Source organism: Ursus arctos, chromosome X (genome assembly GCF_023065955.2).
Source record: "Ursus arctos isolate Adak ecotype North America chromosome X, UrsArc2.0, whole genome shotgun sequence".
Taxonomy (NCBI): domain Eukaryota; kingdom Metazoa; phylum Chordata; class Mammalia; order Carnivora; family Ursidae; genus Ursus; species Ursus arctos.
The window spans coordinates 71,355,304-71,377,456 of NC_079873.1; positions in this window are offsets into that span (position 1 = coordinate 71,355,304).

Consider the following 22,153-nt stretch of genomic DNA (forward strand, 5'->3'; position numbering starts at 1 on the left):
ACCGGAATCCCAGAATCCCGGTGTGCTCACGGGATCCAGACTGAGACCGGGAGCTCCCGGAGCACGCGCGGGGCGGCTGGCGGCTGGTGGGCCACCTGCACGGGGGAGCAGGCGGACTCGCGGTCGGCACCCACGAAACAGCACACTGAGACCCTGAACCGGGTACGCGCGCCACCAGGCTTCTCACGGAACTCCGGAATCGCGGTGTGCTCACCGGGCATAGACTGAGACCGGGAGACCTGGGAGCGCGGGGCGGCCGGTGGCTGGCGGCATTAGAAACACAAAGGACAGAGACGCGCCGGCCCTGGAAGTGAGGGCAGGGACGCCGGGTGTGGGGTGCACATCCCGGGAGGCTGCAGGGTTGAGCAGCACCAGCAGTAACAGAGTTAAAGTGGCCAGAACATCAGTGGAGAACGGGCCGCAATCCCTCTGTTCTGTGACAATGCAGCCTCTGCTGCTCTGACTCTCAGAAGAGGCATAGCCAACCGCCAGGGAAAGCCGCCAGAGAACAAAAGCCTGGAAATACTGGCTCAGAGAGTGCCCATCCCCATCCCCCCTCGCAGGGGACACGGAGACTCTACCCAAACAGGGTTGCCTGAGTATCGGCGTGGCAGGCCCCTCCCCCAGAACACGGAAGGCAGGCTGAAAAATCACGAAGCCCACAACCCGGGGCGCCTGGGTGGTGCATTCATTGAGCGCCTGTCTTCGGCGTGATCCCAGCGTTCTGGAAAGGAGTCCCTCATCGGGCTCCTCTGCTGGGAGCCTGCTTCTTCCTCTCTCACTCCCCTGCTTCTGTTCCGTTCATGCTGACTGTCTGTCTCCCTCTCTCAGATAAATAAATAAATAAAATCTTTAAAAAGAAGCCCACATCTCTAAGATCCCTATAAAACAAGGGGCACGGCCTGGGACCCAGTCAATAATTTGGGCTCTGGACAACCCCGCAACCTCTCCTCATCAGAATGACAAGAAGGAGAAGCCCCCCCCCAGCAAAGAAAAGACAGTGAGTCTGTGGCCTCTGCCACAGAAGTAACAGATATGGATGTAACCAAATTATCAGAAATGGAATTCAGAGTAACAATGGTCAAGATGATTAGACTTCAAAAAAGTATTCAGGAAAATGTTACTGAGAATATAGAATCCCTAAGGGCGGAAATGAGAGCGAATTTGACAGAAATTAAAAATTCTATGAGCCAAATGCAGGCAAAACTAGAGGATCTGACGGCCAGGGTCACCGAAGCAGAGGAACGGGTTAGTGAATTGGAGGATGGGTTAATAGAGGAAAAAATGAAAATAGAAGATGGTCTTAAAAAAATCCACGCCCACGAATGTTGGCTACGGGAGATTACTGACTCAATGAAACGATCCAATGTTAGAATCATCGGCATCCCCGAGGGGGTGGAGAAAAACAGAGGTCTAGAAGAGATATTTGAACAAATTGTAGCTGAAAACTTCCCTAATCTAGTGAGGGAAACAAACATTCGCGTCCAAGAGGCAGAGAGGACCCCTCCCAAGCTGAACCACGAGAAACCTATGCCACGTCACGTCATAGTGCATTTCGCAAATATTAGATCCAAGGATAAAGTATTGAAAGCGGCCAGGGCAAAGAAATTTCTCACGTACCAAGGCAAAGGCATCAGAATTACGTCAGACCTGTCTACACAGACCTGGAATGAGAGAAAGGGTTGGGGGAGCATTTTTAAAGCTCTTTCAGAGAAAAACATGCAGCCAAGGATCCTTTATCCAGCAAGGCTGTCATTCAGAATTGATGGAGAAATAAAGACATTTCAGAATCGACAGTCACTAACCAATTTCGTAACCACGAAACCAGTCCTACAGGAGGTATTACGGGGGGTTCTATAAAAGTAAAAAGGCCCCAAGAGTGATACAGAACAGAAAGTCACAGCCAATACAAACAAAGACTTTACCCACAACATGGCATCATTAAAAGCATATCTCTCAGTACTCAGTCTTAATATTAATGGCTTAAATTCTTCCTTAAATGACACAGGGTTGCAGATTGGATAAAAAGAAATGACCCATCCATTTGCTGTCTACAAGAGACTCATTTCGAACCCAAAGATGCATTCAGACTGAGAGTAAGGGGATGGAGTACCATCTTTCATGCAAATGGACCTCAAAAGAAAGCTGGGGTAGCAATTCTCATATCAGATAAACTGGATTTTAAACTACAGACTATAGTTAGAGACGCAGAAGGGCACTATATTATTCTTAAAGGAAGTATTCAACAAGTGGATATGACAATTATAAATATCTATGCCCCCAACAGGGGAGCAGCAAGATACACAAGCCAACTCTTAACCAGAATAAAGAGACATATAAATAGGGGCGCCTGGGTGGCACAGCGGTTAAGCGTCTGCCTTCGGCTCAGGGCGTGATCCCGGCGTTCCGGGATCGAGTCCCACATCAGGCTCCTCCGCTATGAGCCTGCTTCTTCCTCTCCCACTCCCCCTGCTTGTGTTCCCTCTCTCGCTGGCTGTCTCTGTCTCTGTCTAATAAATAAATAAAATCTTTAAAAAAAAAAAAAGAGACATATAAATAAAATTACATTAATAGTAGGGGACCTCAACACTCCACTTTCAGAAATAGACAGAACACCCTGGCAAAAACTAAGCAAAGAATCAAAGGCTTTGAATGCCATACTCGATGAGTTGGACCTCATAGATATATATAGAACACTACACCCCAGAACCAAACAATACTCATTCTATTCCAATGCCCATGGAACATTCTCAAGAATAGACCATGTTCTGGGACACAAAACAGGTCTCAGCCAACACCGAAAGATTGAAATTCTCCGCTGCATATTCTCAGACCACAACGCTCTGAAATTGGAACTCAACCACAAGGAAAAATTTGGAAGAAACTCAAACACTTGGAGACTAAGAACCATCCTGCTCAGGAATGACTCGATAAACCAGGAAATCAAAAATCAATTCAAACAATTTATGGAGACCAATGAGAATGAAAATACAACAGTCCAAAACCTATGGGATACTGCAAAGGCAGTCCTAAGGGGGAAATACATAGCCATCCAAGCCTCACTCAAAAGAATAGAAAAATCTAAAATGCAGTTTTTATATTCTCACCTCAAGAAGCTGGAACAGCAACAGAGGGACAGGCCTAATGCACTCACGAGGAAGCAGTTGACAAAATTAGAGCAGAAATCAATGAATTAGAAACCAGAAGTACAGTAGAGCAGATCAACAGGACTAGAAGCTGGTTCTTTGAGAGAATCAATAAAATTGACAGACCACTGGCAACACTTATCCAAAAGAAAAGAGAAAGGACCCAGATTATTAAAATTATGAATGAAAAAGGAGAGGTCACGACAAGCACCATTGAAATTGGAAGGATTATTAGAAATTTTTATCCACAGCTATATGCCAATAAACTAACAATCTGGAAGAGATGGAATCCTTCCTGGAAACCTATAAACTACCAAGATTGAAACCGGAAGAAATTGATTCCTTAAACAGGCCAATTAATTATGAAGAAATTGAGTCAGTGATAAACAACCTTCCAAATAACAAAACTCCAGGCCCGGACGGTTTTCCTGGGGAATTCTACCAAACATTCAAAGAAGAAATAATACCTATTCTCCTAAAGCTATTTCAAAAAATAGAAACAGAAGGAAACCTACCAAACTCATTCTATGAGGCCAATATTACCTTGATCCTCAAACCAGGCAACGACCCCCTCAAAAAGGAGAATTACAGACCGATTTCCCTAATGAATATGGACGCCACTATTATTCAACATTGTACTAGAAGTCCTTGCAACAGCAATCAGACAACAAAAAGGGATCAAAAGTATTCAAATCGGGGGCGCCTGGGTAGCACAGTCGTTAAAGCGTCTGCCTTCGGCTCAGGGCGTGATCCCGGCGTTCCCGGATCGAGTCCCACATAGGGCTCCTCCGCTAGGAGCCTGCTTCTTCCTCTCCCACTCCCCTGCTGTGTTCCCTCTCTCGCTGGCTGTCTCTCTGTCACATAAATAAATAAAATCTTTAAAAAAAAAAGTATTCAAATCGGCAAAGAAGAAGTCAAAATGTCTCTCTTCGCAGATGACATGATACTCTATATGGAAAACCCAAAAGAAGCCACTCCCAAACTATTAGAAGTTATAGAGCAATTCAGTAACGTGGCGGGATACAAAATCAATGCTCAGAAATCAGTTGCATTTCTATACACGAATAACGAGAACGAAGAAAGAGAAATTAGGGAATCCATCCCATTTACAATAGCACCAAAAACCATACGTTACCTTGGAATTAACTTAACCAGAGACGTAAAGGACCTATATTCTAGAAACTATAAATCACTCTTAAAAGACATTGAGGAAGACATAAAAAGATGGAAAGATATTCCATGCTCATGGATCGGAAGAATTAACATAGTTAAAATGTCCATGCTACCCAGAGCAATCTACACTTTCAATGCTATCCTGATCAAAATACCGATGACATTTTTCAAAGAACTGGAACAAATAGTCCTTAAATTTGTATGGAACCAGAAAAGACCCCGAATCTCCAAGGAACTGTTGAAAAGGAAAAACAAAGCTGGGGGCATCACAATGCCGGATTTTGAGCTATACTACAAAGCTGTGATCACAAAGACAGCATGGTACTGGCACAAAAACAGACACATAGACCAATGGAACAGAATAGAGAGCCCAGAAATGGACCCTCAGCTCTTTGGGCAGCTAATATTTGATAATGCAGGAAAAAGCATCCGGTGGGAAAAAGACAGTCTCTTCAATAAATGGTGCTGGGAAAATTGGACAGCTACATGCAAAAGAATGAAACTTGACCACTATCTCACACCATACACAAAAATAAACTCCAAATGGATGAAAGACCTCGATGTGAGACAGGAATCCATCAAAATTCTAGAGGAGAACATAGGCAGCAACCTCTACGACATCGGCCAAAGCAACCTTTTTCATGATACATCCCCAAAGGCAAGAGAAACAAAAGATAAAATGAATTTATGGGACTTCATCAAGATTAAAAGTTTCTGCACAGCCAAGGAAACAGTCAAAAAACTAAGAGGCAGCCCACGGAATGGGAGAAGATATTTGCAAATGACACTACAGATAAAGGACTGGTATCCAAGATCTACAAAGAACTTCTCAAACTCAATACACGAGAAACAAACAAATCAAAAAATGGGCAGAAGATATGAGCAGACACTTTTCCAATGAAGACATACAAATGGCTAACAGACACATGAAAAAATGTTCAAAATCATTAGCCATCAAGGAAATTCAAATCAAAACCACGCTGAGATACCACCTTACGCCAGTTAGAATGGCACAAATAGACAAGGCAAGAAACAACAATTGTTGGAGAGGATGTGGAGAAAGGGGATCCCTCCTACATTGTTGGTGGGAATGCAAGTTGGTACAGCCACTCTGGAAAACAGTGTGGAGGTCCCTTAAAAAGTTAAAAATTGAGCTACCCTATGATCCAGCCATTGCACTACTGGGTGTTTACCCCAAAGATACAGACGTAGTAAAGAGAAGGGCCATATGCACCCCAATGTTCATAGCAGCAATGTCCACAATAGCTAAATCGTGGAAGGAGCCGAGATGCCCTTCAACAGATGACTGGATTAAGAAGTTGTGGTCCATATATACAATGGAATATTATTCAGCTATCAGAAAGAACGAGTTCTCAACATTTGCCACAACATGGATGGCACTGGAGGAGATAATGCTAAGTGAAATAAGTCAAGCAGAGAAAGACAACTATCATATGATTTCTCTCATCTATGGAACATAAGAACTAGAATGATCAGTATGGGAAGAAAGGGATAAAGAAAGGGGGGTAATCAGAAGGGGGAATGAAACATGAGAGACTATGGACTATGAGAAACAAACTGAGGGCCTCAGAGGGGAGGGGGTCGGGGAATGGGATAGGCCGGTGATGGGTAGTAAGGAGGGCACACATTGCATGGTGAACTGGGTGTTATACACAGCTAATGAATCATCGAGCCTTAAATCGGAAACTGGGGATGTACTGTATGGTGACTAACATAATATAATAAAAAATCATTATAAAAAAAATGATGGAGGGAGGGGCACTTAGCTTTTTGATACCTTTTCATGAAAATAAAGGTATGAAGTAGGTGCTGGATTTTAGGCAAGATATCTTTACTTGAAGTTTAGATTGATAGTTGGATTTTAAAGCCATGGAACTGAACTGGATAAATTCACCTAGGGAATGAGTATAGAAGGAGAAGATAAAGGTCTGATTCCTAGGACATTTCAAACTTTAGAGGTGGAAGAAGTGATAAGAAATAAGCAAAGTAGACTGAGAACAGTATGATGTTAGAGAAAAATTCAGTGGGAAACTGCAAGCCACAAGAAGAATTTCAAGGAAGGGGAATAATAATCAACGATATCAAATGGAAAGTCAAGAAAATGAGATCTGTCTATTTAAATTAAATTTGAGAATTAACTATTTGATTTTAGTACCATGGAAGTTATTTGTACCTTGGTAAGAGAATTTTCAGAGTAGTACTGAAAATGAATGTCTGGATCAAGTGGGCTCAAGACAAAATGGAAATAGAAAAATTGGATACATCTGGCATGGACAATTATTTTAAGGAGTTTACTAAAAGGGAAGAAGAGAAATTGTGTGAGTTCAAGGAAGGATTTTCCAAAGGAAAAAATCTAGAATGTTTGTATTTTGATAAAAGATTAGGATTTTATTAATATGTTCCTTCTTTCAATTGTTGCATTCATTTTTCTATTTTGTAATTATGCTATTTAGCAATTGATAGATACCTATTAACCTTAAAGTATAATGGAATTGATCAAAATACTCTACTCCTAATAAATAGAGCATAAATAATATTTTCATATTAGGACATTCCATAAGGACATTTCAATAGTTCTAGACTTCAGGCACTGGAGCAAGAAATTTGAAGCATCACTAAGCATTCTGTTTTAAGAGAACAATACAAGGTAAAGAAAGAGGGAAACCTAAAATTTTTAAGCAATGTATTTTCATTAATTTCATGAATATTATAAAAATAATTTTACCTCCATTACTTTTGGATTACATATTTAAGACTGATACATATATTTCAAAATAAGGAAAAATTTGTATTAAACTATACTTTCATGTAGATGTTAAAAACAAGTATAAGGGACAATATGAAGGCTCAGTTTTTACAAGATCATAGCTAATATCAATTCTTGAATATTGTTATATAAAATAATACTATTTCAGGAAATTTCATTTTTTATATTCATGAAGTTGAAAATGTGTTGAAATGGTGAAAACTGGGCATTTATTTTTAACATGCTCTTTTCAAATGGCATTTTATCTTACAATGTAAGGTGGAAATACTAGAGAAGATAATATAATTTTATTTGGAAGGGACCCTAGAGGAGATCTAGTCTAAGTTTCTGTATTTATAAATGTAGAAATATAAAATCAGTGTATATAATTATTAGCACAATGTAACATGACCAATTTTGTCAAAGTTTGGTATTGGATGGTTTTCAGAATTCTTGCCACTTTACTATTCAGAATTACATTACAGAGGAAAATTAAACATATTAAGAAAATGTTTTTCTTCTTTCCTCTCTTCTCAACCTTCACTATCTCCCCTTTTCCTTTTCCTCTCTTCTTTCTTTTGTCTCTACTCCCTTTTGGCTTTTTTTTTTTCTTATTCCTCTCTTTTAAGAAAGTGAGATTTAATTGGTAATCAAGTGAGAGAACGTTGGAAGAGGAAAATAATTACCCTAAAGCTTTCCCTTACAATTCTTTACCTTCACACACACACAAACACAACCATTTGGAAAACATAATGCAAAGAGATCTAATATTCTAATTTATTTATTTTATTAAGATTTTATTTATTTTTTTGACAGAGAGAGCAGAGAGCGCAAGAAGGGGGAGCAGTAGAGGGAGAGGGAGAAGCAAGTTCCCCACTGAGTAGGAAGCCCAATGTGGGATTCCAGGACCCTGGGATCACGACCTGAGCTGAAGGCAGACACTTAACCATCTGAACCACCCAGGTGCCCCTCTAATTTATTTTTAATTTAAAAAAAAAACACCTCTATTTCAGAGAACAAAATGTTCCACATATCCTGGGACAGAAAGAAATAACAGTAACCCTAGAAATTTATTTCATGAATTTCCCAAATCAATCATATTCTAATGTTCCTGTTTTCTCTTGGCTATTGACCAGTATACCTAAAATTTAGTGGTTTAAGAGTGCAGACAGCCATGGTTTTGAATCCCACTTCTCATAGATATCAGTCTTTTAAAATTTGCAAATAATTTAACACCTGAGAACTTTAGTTTGCTAATCTAGAAAATAAAGATGATAATAAGCCTACCTTATAAAGCTATTACCAGCTTTAAAGGGTAAACCTTGAACAGCATAAGTATTCATAAGTGTTAATTATTTTATCATTATTATCAATATTGTTATCATTACCAACACCTTTCAAATGGGAAATAACTGCCTGAAAACTCATGGACATATTAATAGTCCTTATTTCAAAGAATAGCCATAAGTAGAATCTGTGAACTATTATGGAGCTGATCTACTTAAAATTCAGTTAATGATAAAATTCAGTTAATGAAATAATGGAGACATAAAAATAGATAATCTAAAGTAATGTTATCTTTGTTCTAGGATTTTTGTCATTTGTCTGTTTCTATCCTAAGAAATCAATTCTTTCAATAATTGTAATCAAATTGAGCTTGTTATTAGAGTGTTTAACTATATTATTGAAATGTGTTTTTTAGCCCAAAAGTGATATGGAGGATATTATTTATGAGCCTCAAGCATTTACTAATGACATTGTAATTTCTTATACAATTATGAAAATTGTATAGGAACATCTCTTAGAGGTGCTACCTTCAGAGTCATAACAAAAGTCTTGCAGAACATATATTGTAAAGGAAGTAACAATGATTTTTCTCTGGGAACTGATAGCCCTTATTAGCATGAATTGAAGTGTGCATCTGTGTCCATAACTTTGATGTGGCAGTGGATTACTTTGTACACATACCTGTGAGTTTGCCCTGCTAAGTATTATTCTCTTATTCAGCTCACCCAAGTGAGAGTGAAGTTTTCTCTTCTCAACTTTACTGTCTGTAGATAATGGAGGAAGGCAGGACCACGTGTAAGCAAATGTACCAGTTATCATAGTCTCCCTTTTCTGGTGTCCTTCTTTATTTCCTTTAGTGTTATTTTTGTTGTGGAAGACTGGTTTAAAATAGTTGATCCAAATATTCTGAAAATACAACATAATAAAATTGCAGTTTGTCATATGTGGTTCATTGTCATTAATCAGAGGCAACACTATATATGTAGTATAGAAAACAAAATGTATCCATTTCTAATTCATAATAACATGTGTTTTATAGTGCTGACTGTTAAGACAATATATCTTTTATTCTCATAACCTTGACTTTGAAATTTCTTTGCTGATAAGAAATTAATGCTTGAGAATTAAAAGATAAATGAATCCCATTGTGCTTAGTCTTCTACTGAGTTTACAAAATGCAGGTTTACCTGATGGAGACTTTTTCTATCCTTTACTTTTATTTTTGTTTTTCTTTTCTTTCTTTTCCTTTCCTTTCCTTCCTTTTTCTTTTCAATTTTTTTGTTTACTTTTTTCTTTCCTTCTTTCTTTTAAAGATGAAAATGTGAAAAAAAAGCCAATTTCACCTTGTACTATATAATAATATTATCTTTTGGAAATAAAAGTAAAAAATTCCTAACACTGTCCCTCAGAATATAACTGGAAAAAAGTGAATTTTCATCACATTTCTTTAATACATATAGCTGTACGTCCTCATATTTGTGAAGAAAAGGCTTTGCTGATGTTTTGTGTGGTAGAAGCAATGCATTTATAAAATTTGTTTGTAGATAGACACTTCCCATTAAAGATATCTGACCTTTAGATAATTGTACTATAAAAGGGGATGATTTTTTCCTAGATGATAATACTATCATTGAATTAGCACTATGATAAAAGGGAAACATACAGGATTTAACAGAATTTCATCTGAGTTTAAGACTTAAAAAAAAACCTCCATTTTTGACAGGCTTACTAACATCTGTAAGGGAAAATGTGGTTACAAGTAATCAAAACATTTGTAAGCATATAGAAATTAAAGATAATTATTTTGGAAGATGAGGGGTCATTACCATGGAGCTTTTATTGTCTCTCATGTCTGATATGTTTATTAATTCAACACATAACCATCTTAATTACATTATCTTCAAATGCTGTGAGAACAAACTCTCAGTCTGCTTATATCCTTTTCTGCCTGACAAATCACGAACTTAGAACAGAGAATCAAGCTAATCATTTGAGAGGATGCATATTATTTAAGAACTGATTTATCTCACTGTGTATCAACTATATGAAAATTAATTAACTTATGTCTACGGGTCTATCTGTTTCTTGTTCCTCTGAAAAATAACTAAGGTTAGAAACCTAAATATATATTTTTAAATTTCCTTTAAAAAACACTATAAAGGAAACACTCCTTCTAATTCTTCAATTTGATTTGTATTAAACTAGTAATTAACTAGAGTTTTAAAAAATATTTTAGTAGCAGTTAAGAAATGTTTGGGAAATACATTTTGTTAACATTATTGACTCAGAAATGCACCACCCAACAGATATGAATAAAAGCATCTTTCAAATAGTAATAATGAATTGACTGTTTTATCACAGTTAATGATCCCTTTGAATTTTTATACCAGGATTTTTGTTGTTGTTTTTGTTTCCATTTCTTTTTATTTTTCTTGCCATTCTTATTTCAGAGTGATTTTTAAAATTTTATTGTCATTTTTGTATTTTTAATTGATTACAAGTAATGCAACACCATTCTTTTGAAGATTTTATGACCAGTTTCTCCTATAACCAGCTGTATTTTTGTATCAGTAGCTTTCAACAGAAATATCATTTAGACTGGTTCAAAAGATTTCATAGATTAGATTTTGCACATTTAGCTCTACTTTATTTATTTATTTTTATAATAATTTTTTATTATGTTATGTTACTCACCATACAGTGCATTCCAAGTTTTTGATGTAAAGTTCCATGATTCATTACTTGCGTGTAACACCCAGTGCACCGTGCAATATGTGCCCTCCTTAATACCCATCACTGGCCTATCCCAATCCCCCACCCCTTCCACTTTAAATCCCTCAGTTTGTTTCCCAGACTCCACAGTCCATCATGGTTCATTCCCCCTTCTGTTTATCCCCCCTTCCTTCTTCCCTTTCTTCTCCTACCGAACTTCCAACTTCTTATGTTCCATAAATGAGTGAAACCATATAATAATTGTCTTTCTCTGCTTGACTTATTTCACTTAGCATTATCTCCTCCAGTGCCGTCCATGTTGCAGCAAATGTTGAGAAATCATTCTTTTTGATAGCTGAATAATATTCCATTGTATATATGGACCACAACTTCTTAATCCAGTCATCAGCTCTACTTTAAACAGGATATTTAACGATAATCTATTTTAAAGTTGTATTCCCCAGAATGTGATGTTCTTAGATATGAGTAACATCAAAACCACGTCTTCAAGAATTGAAAATTACCATCACGTGGATTTATAAATGCAATATAGGGGCACCTGTGTGGCTCAGTCAGTTAAGTGTCTGCCTTCAGCTCAGGTCATGATCCTGGGGTCCTGGGATCGAGCCCCACATCGGACTCCTTACTCAGTAGGGAGCCTGCTTCTCCCTCTCCCTCTGCCTGCTGCTCCCCCTGCTTGTGCTCTCTTTCTCTCTGTCAAATAAATAAATAAAATATTTTAAAAAATAAATGCAATATAACCCCAAATACTTCTGTTTTTTTTAATTTTATTTTGCTGCATTTCCTTTTGTAGTTCAGTGCTTGATATCTAGTGGGAGATGAATAAATATTTGTAGGATGTGCATGAGGAAGAGTTGCTAAAGAAATTCTGCCAGAATGCAACTGTAGCTTCTATGGAAACTCCTTGTTAAACTGAAGGGTAGGCATTTATTTATCCAGAAATATGATTTCCAAAAAAGTCAAAATGTAATTATTTAATAAGTATCTACTCCATATATTGGTGGCACAATTATAGTTTTATGACTACTGGCTATGAAGTTTTATACTTAGAGTTCTGAATCATTAGGAAAATCAACAGGAAAATCTGAGCAAACTTTCGTAAGTTTTCAAGATTTATATTTTTCATACTTCATGTCAATTAAGACATAATTTTGAAATAGGTCATCTGCAACACAGTTTCAGTTGAGACACACTAAGTCGTTATATTACTCCAAAGCATGCTGTAAATGTATTACTATGTATTTAGACATAGCAAAATATAGTTTGGCTTAATAAGGAATAGATAAGAAATGAACTATATTTATGTTTGCAGTAGAAAATGACAGGGGAGAGGTTTTTGTAGTGGTGTTTTTTGTAGCATATATATACAAAATATATCTATATGTAAAATATATATTTAATATATAAACATATATTATATATTAAGTATATAAATATTTATGTAAATATATTACATATTAAGTATACAAATATACATAATATATGTAATATATTGTACATGCATATATATGTGTAAATATATATATATAATATATGTAATATATGTTATATATTATATATATATATATTTAGAAGCTGTTATTGTTATTGCTGTTAGGGAATATAAACCAACAATAAACTTATTCATAAAAAAGGTTTATAAACCATTTAGTGCTTTAAAGCTTCAATATTTCCTTTGTCCTTTGACCTTACCAAGCAACAAAAAATAGTGACAAAATGAATAGTGAACATAGAAATAAGAGATTATTTGCAGTAATTATAATAAATAAATAAAATTCAACTTCATTTCTTCGTTGGTGCCAGAGGGTAACATACATTTTGGAGATATTTTGTAGAGGCCTACTTTCACACTGTGGACTACTCACATTTTTTGTCATTATTAACATAAACTCTTATGAATATATGAAGGCAGTGCAAGGCAGCTGGAAGATGTCCCATAAGGTTTATTTCTTTTTCTTACATTTTATGTTCTGAGAACATCTGTGATAGGAGTCCTTGCTGTGTTGCCAAAATGTCAGCGTTATGAAAATTTGCAATTGATTTCAAAAATGATTCTCAGAATAAAATAGTAAAGGGAACATGAGTTTTAGAATCAATCCTGAAAGTGAATTATCAACTTTGCTGTAAAATGGATATAATAATATTTACTTCAGTGGTTAGATGTGAAGATCAAATGACATATGTATGTTAAGCTCATAGTGTAAGGTTTATACTTACTAGCTGTAAATTATGACACATTGTTTTTGTCATTGTTTTTGTTGATATGTGGAGATTTAGGAATAGAGGTGCAACTTGACATGTACATATCTTTTTGTGATCAGATGGTTAGTGATGTGAATAATGGTAAAACAGTGAGAAATGGCTCTGAACACACAGTAGTCTCATGGAAGCAGAATACCAAAAACAAACTTACTTTGAGTATGTTAGCTTCATACTCTAGATGTAAGGAAAATCTGTTATATCATTTTTTTCTCTTCTAAGATCATAAGGTATAAACACAGGATTCTTTTAGATATAGTTTAACCTAAATTCTATCATCTATCTATCTATCTATCTATCATCTATCTATCCATAATCTATCTTTTACCTATGTTTCTATTTATACATTCATGCTATGATGTGCAGATAAACTTTTGCTGTTTTCCAGTTGCTTAACATTTGGTTCAACAAAAAGAAGCTGAATGAAAAGAACATGAATGACCATCTTTCATAGCTACCACACATATGTTTCAAAAATCATATCCAGATTTCATAATTAGACAACACTATTTTTTTTCATTGCCATAGTTTAAAGGGGAAAAAAGACAAAATGTAAGTGTCAGTCTTTGGCAGAGTGTATTAAATAAAATTTAAATGGCAAAAAATGTAGACTGAATTTTTAAAAGCATATATTCAAGTAATGAATAACTTAAATAATGGTGTATGGCCATATCCAAAATTTAAATGCCCTCATTTTTTGGACAGGCTGTCCACTACCAACTTAGGAAAAAATTGCCATAAGGCAAGACTCACATTAAAATCCATTAATTGGGGCTCCTGGGTGGCTCAGTCAGTCAAGCATCTGCCCTAAGCTCAGGTAATGATCCCAAGGTCTTGGGATCGAGTCCTGCATTGAACTACATGCTCATGGTCAATCTGCTTCTCCCTCTCCCTCTGCCCCTCCCCTCCTCTTGTTCTCTCTCTCTCTCAAATAAATAAATATAATCTTTAAAAAATACATTACTTCATAATAAAATAACTTGGAGGCTAAAACAAATTAAATAATCTTCAACATTTGAAAATAAACAATAGCATCTTTTGTCCAAAAAAAGTAAAACTGTTTGAAATTTTAAATTTTGAGCACTGGGTGTTATACACAACTAATGAATTGTTTAACACTACATCAAAAACTAATGATGTACTATATGTTGGCTAACTGAACATAATAAAAAATAAAATAAAAAATTAAGAAAAAAAATAAATTTTAGCTAATTTTAAATACTGCAAACAAAAATCTCTTATTTTAATTCATATAAAGCTTCCATGGACAAAAAAGAATGACAGAAAAGAGTAAATTCTAAATGGATAAACAAAATAATAATAGAAACTATAATAGCTGACTTATATTTTCATTATGGCAATAAATGTAGTAGAAAAATTCCTCTACAAGACATGGATTTAATGTAAGTTTTAAAAAGAACTGGGGAAAAATCAATAATTCTGGAAGCTAGAAATATACATAAGATCCTGAATTCTCCTGATTAAAACAAGTATTTCTACATGGTTATATCTTACAGTCAATTCCCTTGCTTCCATAGATTTGTGGGTATGCTATTCAGGGAATTAAAGTAAGCATTAAGTCTGATATTTCATTGTTTTCTCTAACTATAAAAAAATCAACAGTGTATCAATGTCAACTAACTTTGAAGTCAACAGTGATAATGGGTTCACTGTCATCCTTAATAGCTGTATCTCAGTACAGGGCAACTCCAGAGACAATAGCTGGGTATATACATGGTGATTTTTTCAATATTGCATTCCAGTACTACTGGGAAGAAAAATATTTCATTTAATCCTTCAAATGTTCTTCTGTCTGGTCCAATAATTAAATTGACCTAAAACAGATTAACAGGAGAAAATAAATTTAATTTCATACATAAAGGAACCCCTCATATATGAGAGGTTCAAAGACAAAGCTAAATGAGGTATATATATCATTCTGAGCTAAGTAATGGTATTAAAGCCTGGGGCTTCAAAGGGGAGGAGGACAATTAACAGGACAATAAGCAGAACAAATATTTGGTAATTAGATGTTTGTTTTGTCATAGAGATGAGTCACTCAGATAAAATTTATTTTAGGTAATAAATCAGGTAATAAATTTAATTGCAGAAAAGACCCTCAATTTATATTCTTCCAGGTAGTTAAGGGAGGTACAAAAGTTTCTCTTGAGCCCACAGAGTCTCAATTCCCTTCATTTCAAAATCATTCTCATGCCAAACTGTCACATTATGGAGAGACTTGTTCTGAGCCAAGTCAGCAAATTTATTGTTGTCTTCCTGTGAGTACAAAATAGCTGTGTGTAGGTATATTTAATAAGGAAAACCCAAATACTAAAATTTCTCTGTTTGATATAAGCCTCAACTGTCAACCTATAAACAATAATATTATTAACATTTAATCTGGTTAAAATGCTTGAGATGTGAAACTTTATATCTTTTACTTTTCGTTCTGAAATAATTTGTGTCCGAGTGTATCACCTCATCAAGGAGAGGGTAATCATCAAATTTGAGTGTGTGTTATAGCAAGAGTTTTATCCAGGTTGCTAATATACTACCATTTAGAATCTATAATTATATTTAACTTTAATAAAGGGTATGAATATTAGATTTAGTGCAAAGCCAGCCCCAAAACCCAAAATAAGTGTTGAATAAAATAAAAACTTTAACCTTGTTACCAAGAAAAATGGGTAACAGTATGGCTGAAACAACATGGGTTATAAATATGGAAGTTTTAGGTGAGAATTTTCAAAGACAGACATTGAAAAATTCATTGTCTTCTTAATAATAAGACACTAAATAACTGAAAATCCACACATCACTTTTACAAAAATAGAGGGATATAGTGGATGTATGTATGTTTAACATTATGGATCAAGATCAACATCACACAACAATAATAGGAATGGTGGCTGGCAAAATAGTAAGTCAAAATTATATTTATAGCTCTAATTAAAGATAATCATATAATTATTTCAGTAAAATTCCATATCTTTTCTACAAATATCAGTAAAATTTTATAGTCTAAGCTTTGGTGGATCTCTACTAAGGAAATCAGCATCTTTGAAAGGTGAATGTAAGTTGAAAAGTCATATACTGATAATGAAAGATAAATCACCTTATTTGGAGGAGAGTTAAGATGGCAGAGGAGTAGGGGACCCTTTTTTCAGCTGGTCCCGAGTCGAGCTGGATAGGTACCAGACCAGCCTAAACAACCATGGAATCAGCCTGAGATGCAGGAAGATACATCTGGATCCCTACAAATGAACATCTCCAGCGCTGAGTATTGAGGTACGAAGCGGGGATCCGTGAAACCGCGCACAGATATCGGAAGATAAACGGAAAGGGGAGGGAGCTGCCGCATTTGGGCGCCGGGAAGCTGTAGCCACCTGCACAGGGGAACGGGTGGACTCACGGACGGCACCCGTGAGAGAGCGGACTGAGACCGGTGAGCCGGGAGCGCGTGCCACCAGGCATCTCGCGGGAATTCCGGAATCCCGGTGTGCTCACTGGATCCAGACTGAGACCGGAAGCTCCCGAAGCGCGCGGGGTGGCTGGCAGCTAGAGGCCTTAGAAACACAAAGGACAGAGACGCGCTGGCCCTGGAAGTGAGGGCAGGGACGCCGGGTGTGGGGCGCACATCCCGGGACACTGCAGGGTTGAGCAGCACCAATAGTAACGGAGATAAAGTGGCCAGAACATCAGTGGAGAATGGGCCGCAATCCCTCTGTTCTGTGACAATGCAGCCTCTGCTGCTCTGAATCTCAGAAGAGGCACAGCAGACTGCCAGGGAAAGCCGCCAGAGAACAAAAGCCTGGAAATACCGGCTCACAGCGTGCCCATCCCCATCCCCCCTCGCAGGGGACACGGAGACTCTACCCAAACAGGGTTGCCTGAGTATCGGAGCGGCAGGCCCCTCCCCCAGAACACAGAAGGCAGGATGAAAAATCAAGAAGCCCACATCCTGGGGCACCTGGGTGGCGCAGTCATTGAGCGCCTGTCTTCGGCTTAGGGAGTGATCCCGGCATTCCGGAGGAGTCCCTCATCGGGCTCCTCCGCTGGGAGCCTGCTTCTACCTCTCCCACTCCCCTGCTTCTGTTCCCGTTCTTGCTGACTGTCTGTCTCTCTCTCTCAGATAAATAAATAAATAAATAAAATCTTTAAAGAAGAAGCCCACACCCTAAGATCCCTATAAAACAAGGGGCACGGCCTGGGACCCAGTCAAGAATTTGGGCTCTGGACAACCCCGCAACCTCTCCTCATCAGAATGACAAGAAGGAGAAGCCCCCCCCCCCCCCCGGCAACAAAGAAAACACAATGAGTCTGTGGCCTCTGCCACAGAAATAATGGATACGGATGTAACCAAATTATCAGAAATGGAATTCAGAATAACGATGGTCAAAATGATGAGTAGAATTGAAAAAAGTATTAACGAAAAGGTTACTAAGAATATAGAATCCCTAAGGACAGAAATGAGAGGAATAAGACAGAAATTAAAAATTCTATGAGCCAAATGCAGGCAAAACTAGAGGCTCTGATGGCCAGGGTCACCAAAGCAGAGGAAAGTGTTAGTGAATTGGAGGATGTGTTAATAGAGGAAAAAACGAATATAGAAGCTGGTCGTAAAAAAATGCACGCCCACGAATGAAGGTTATGGGAGATTACTGACTCAATGAAACGATCCAATGTTAGAATCATCAGCATCCCCAAGGGGGTAGAGAAAAACAGAGGTCTAGAAGAGATATTTGAACAAATTGTAGCTGAAAACTTCCCTAATCTAGCGAGGGAAACAAACATTCGTGTCCAAGAGGCAGAGAGGACCCCTCCCAAACTCAACCACAACAAACCTACGCCACGTCACGTCATAGTGCAATTCGCAAATACTGGATCCAAGGATACAGTATTGAAAGCGGCCAGGGCAAAGAAATTTCTCACGTACCAAGGCAAAGGCATCAGAATGATGTCAGACCTGTCTACACAGACCTGGAATGAGAGAAAGGGTTGGAGGAGCATTTATAAAGCTCTTTCAGAGAAAAACATGCAGCCAAGGATCCTTTATCCAGCAAGGTTGTCCTTCATAATTGATGGAGAAATAAAGACATTTCAGAATCGCCAGTCATTAACCAATTTCATAACCATGAAACCAGCCCTACAGGAGATATTAAGGGGGGTTCTATAAAGGTAAAAAGGCCCTAAGAGTGATACACAAAAGAAAGTCACAACCAATACAAACAAAGACTTTACTGGCAACATGGCATCATTAAAATCATATCTCTCAGTTCTTAGTGCCAATGTGAATGGTTTGAACGCTCCCATAAAAAACCACAGGGTTGCAGATTGGATAAAAAGAAATAACCCAACCATTTGCTGTCTACAAGAGACTCATTTCGAACCCAAAGATGCATTCAGACTGAGGGTAAGGGGATGAAGTACCGTCTTTCACACAAATAAACCTCAAAAGAAAGCTGGGGTAGCAATTCTCATATCAGATAGATTGGATTTTAAACTAAAGACTATAGTTAGAGATGCACAAGGGCACTATATTATTCTTAAAGGAAGTATTCAACAAGTGGATATGACAATTATAAATATATATGCCCCCAACAGGGGAGGAGCAAGATACACAAGCCAACTCTTAACCAGAATAAAGAGACATATAAATAAAAATACATTAATAGTAGGGGACCTCAACACTCCACTATCAGAAATAGGCAGAACACCCTGGCAAAAACAAAGCAAAGAATAAAAAGCTTTGAATGCCATACTTGACGAGTTGGACCTCATAGATATGTATAGAACACTTCATCCCAGAACCAAAGGATACGCATTCTATTCTAATGCCCATGGAACATTCTCAAGAATAGACCATGTTCTGGGACACAAAACAGGTCTCAACCGATACCGAAAGATTGAAATTATCCCCTGCATATTCTCAGACCTCAACGCTCTGAAAATGGTACTCAACCACAAGGAAAAATTTGGAAGAAACTCAAACACTTGGAGACTAAGAACCATCCTGCTCAGGAATGACTCGATAAACCAGGAAATCAAAAATTAAATAAAACAATTTATGGAGACCAACGAGAATGAAAATACAACAGTCCAAAACCTATGGGATACCGCAAAGGCAGTCCTAAGGGGGAAATACATAGCCATCCAAGCCTCACTCAAAAGAATAGAAAAATCTAAAATGCAGTTTTTATATTCTCACCTCGAGAAGCTGGAACAGCAACAGAGGGACAGGCCTAATCCACGCACAAGGAAGCAGTTGACCAAAATTAGAGCAGAAATCAATCAATCAGAAACCAGAAGTACAGTAGAGCACATCAACAGGACTAGAAGCTGGTTCCTTGAGAGAATCAATAAAACTGACAGACAACTGGCAAGACTTATCCAAAAGAAAAGAGAAAGGACCCAGATTATAAAATTATTAACGAAAAAGGAGAGGTCACGACGAACACCATTGAAATTGGAAGGATTATTAGAAATTTTTATCAATAGCTATATGCCAATAAACAAAGCAATCTGGAAGAGATGGAATCCTTCCTGGAAACCTATAAACTCCCAGGATTGAAACAGGAAGAAATTGATTTATTAAACAGGCCAATTAATTATGAAGAAATTGAGTCAGTGATAAACAACCTTCCAAATAACAAAACTCCAGGCCCGGGCGGTTTTCCTGGGGAATTCTACCAAACATTCAAAGAAGAAATAATACCTATTCTCATAAAGCTATTTCAAAAAATAGAAACAGAAGGAAAGCTACCAAACTCATTCCATGAGGCCAATATTACCTTGATCCCCAAACCAGGCAAAGACCCGCTCAAAAAGGAGAATTACAGACCAATTTCCCTAATGAATATGGACGCCAAAATCCTCAACAAGATACTTGCCAATAGAATCCAACAGTACATTAAAAGGATTATCCATCACGATCAAGTGGCATTCATACCTGGGATGCAAGCGTGGTTCAATATTCGCAAATCAATCAGCGTGATACATCATATCAACAAGAAAAGACTCAAGAACCATATGATCCTCTCAATCGATGCCGAAAAAGCATTTGACAAAATACAGCATCCTTTCCTGATTAAAACCCTCCGGAGTGTAGGAATAGAGGGTACATTTCTCAATCTCATAAAAGCCATCTGTGAAAAGCCTACTGCAAATATTATTCTCAATGGGGAAAAGCTGGAAGCCTTTCCCTTAAGATCAGGAACACGACAAGGATGCCCACTCTCGCCACTATTATTCAACATAGTACTAGAAGTCCTTGCAACAGCAATCAGACGATAAAAAGGTATCAAAGGTATTCAAATCGGCAAAGAAGGAGTCAAAATGTCTCTCTTCGCAGATGACATGATACTCTATATGGAACCCCAATAGAAGACACTCCCAAGCTATTAGAGGTTATAGAGCAATTCAGTATCGTGGCGGGATACAAAATCAATGCTCAGAAATCAGTTGCATTTCTATACACGAATAACGAGAATGAAGAAAGAGAAATTAGGGAATCCATCCCATTTACAATAGCACCAAAAACCATACGTTACCTTGGAATGAACTTAACCAGAGACGTAAAGGACCTATATTCTAGAAACTATAAATCACTCTTGAAAGACATTGAGGAAGACATAAAAAGATGGAAAGATATTCCATGCTCATGGATCAGAAGAATTAACTTAGTTAAAATGTCCATGTTACCCAGAACAATCTACACTTTCAATGCTATCCCGATCAAAATACTGAGGACATTCTTCAAAGAACTGGAACAAATAGTCCTTAAATTTGTATGGAAACAGAAAAGGCCCCGAATCTCCAAAGAACTGTAGAAAAGGAAAAACAAAGCTGGGGGCATCACAATGCCGGATTTCGAGCTGTACTACAAAGCTGTGATCACAAAGACAGCATGGTACTGGCACAAAAACAGACACATAGACCAATGGAACAGAATAGAGAGCCCAGAAATGGACCCTCGGCTCTTTGGGCAACTAATGTTTGATAAAGCAGGAAAAAACATCCGGTGGGAAAAAGACAGTCTCTTCAATAAATGGTGCTGGGAAAATTGGACAGCTACATGCAAAAGAATGAAACTTGACCACTCTCTCACACCATACACAAAAATAAACTCCAAATGGATGAAAGACCTCAATGTGAGACAGGAATCCATAAAAATTCTAGAGGAGAACATACGCAGCAACCTCTGCGACATCGGCCAAAGCAACCTTTTTCATGATACATCCCCAAAGGCAAGAGAAACAAAAGATAAAATGAATTTATGGGACTTCATCAAGATAAAAAGTTTCTGCACAGCCAAGGAAACAGTCAGAAAAACTAAGAGGCAGCCCACGGAATGGGAGAATATATTTGCAAATGACACTACAGATAAAGGACTGGTATCCAAGATCTACAAAGAACTTCTCAAGCTCAAGACATGAGAAACAAATAAACAAATCAAAAAATGGGCAGAAGATATGAACAGACACTTTTCCAATGAAGACATACAAATGGCTAACAGACACATGAAAAAATGTTCAAAATCATTAGCCATCAGGGAAATTCAAATCAAAACCACGCTGAGATACCACCTTATGCCAGTTAGAATGGCAAAGATAGACAAGGCAAGAAACAACAATTGTTGGAGAGGATGTGGAGAAAGGGGAACCCTCCTACATTGTTGGTGGGAATGCAAGTTGGTACAGCCACTCTGGAAAACAGTGTGGAGGTCCCTTAAAAAGTTAAAAATTGAGCTACCCTATAATCCAGCCATTGCACTACTGGGTGTTTACCC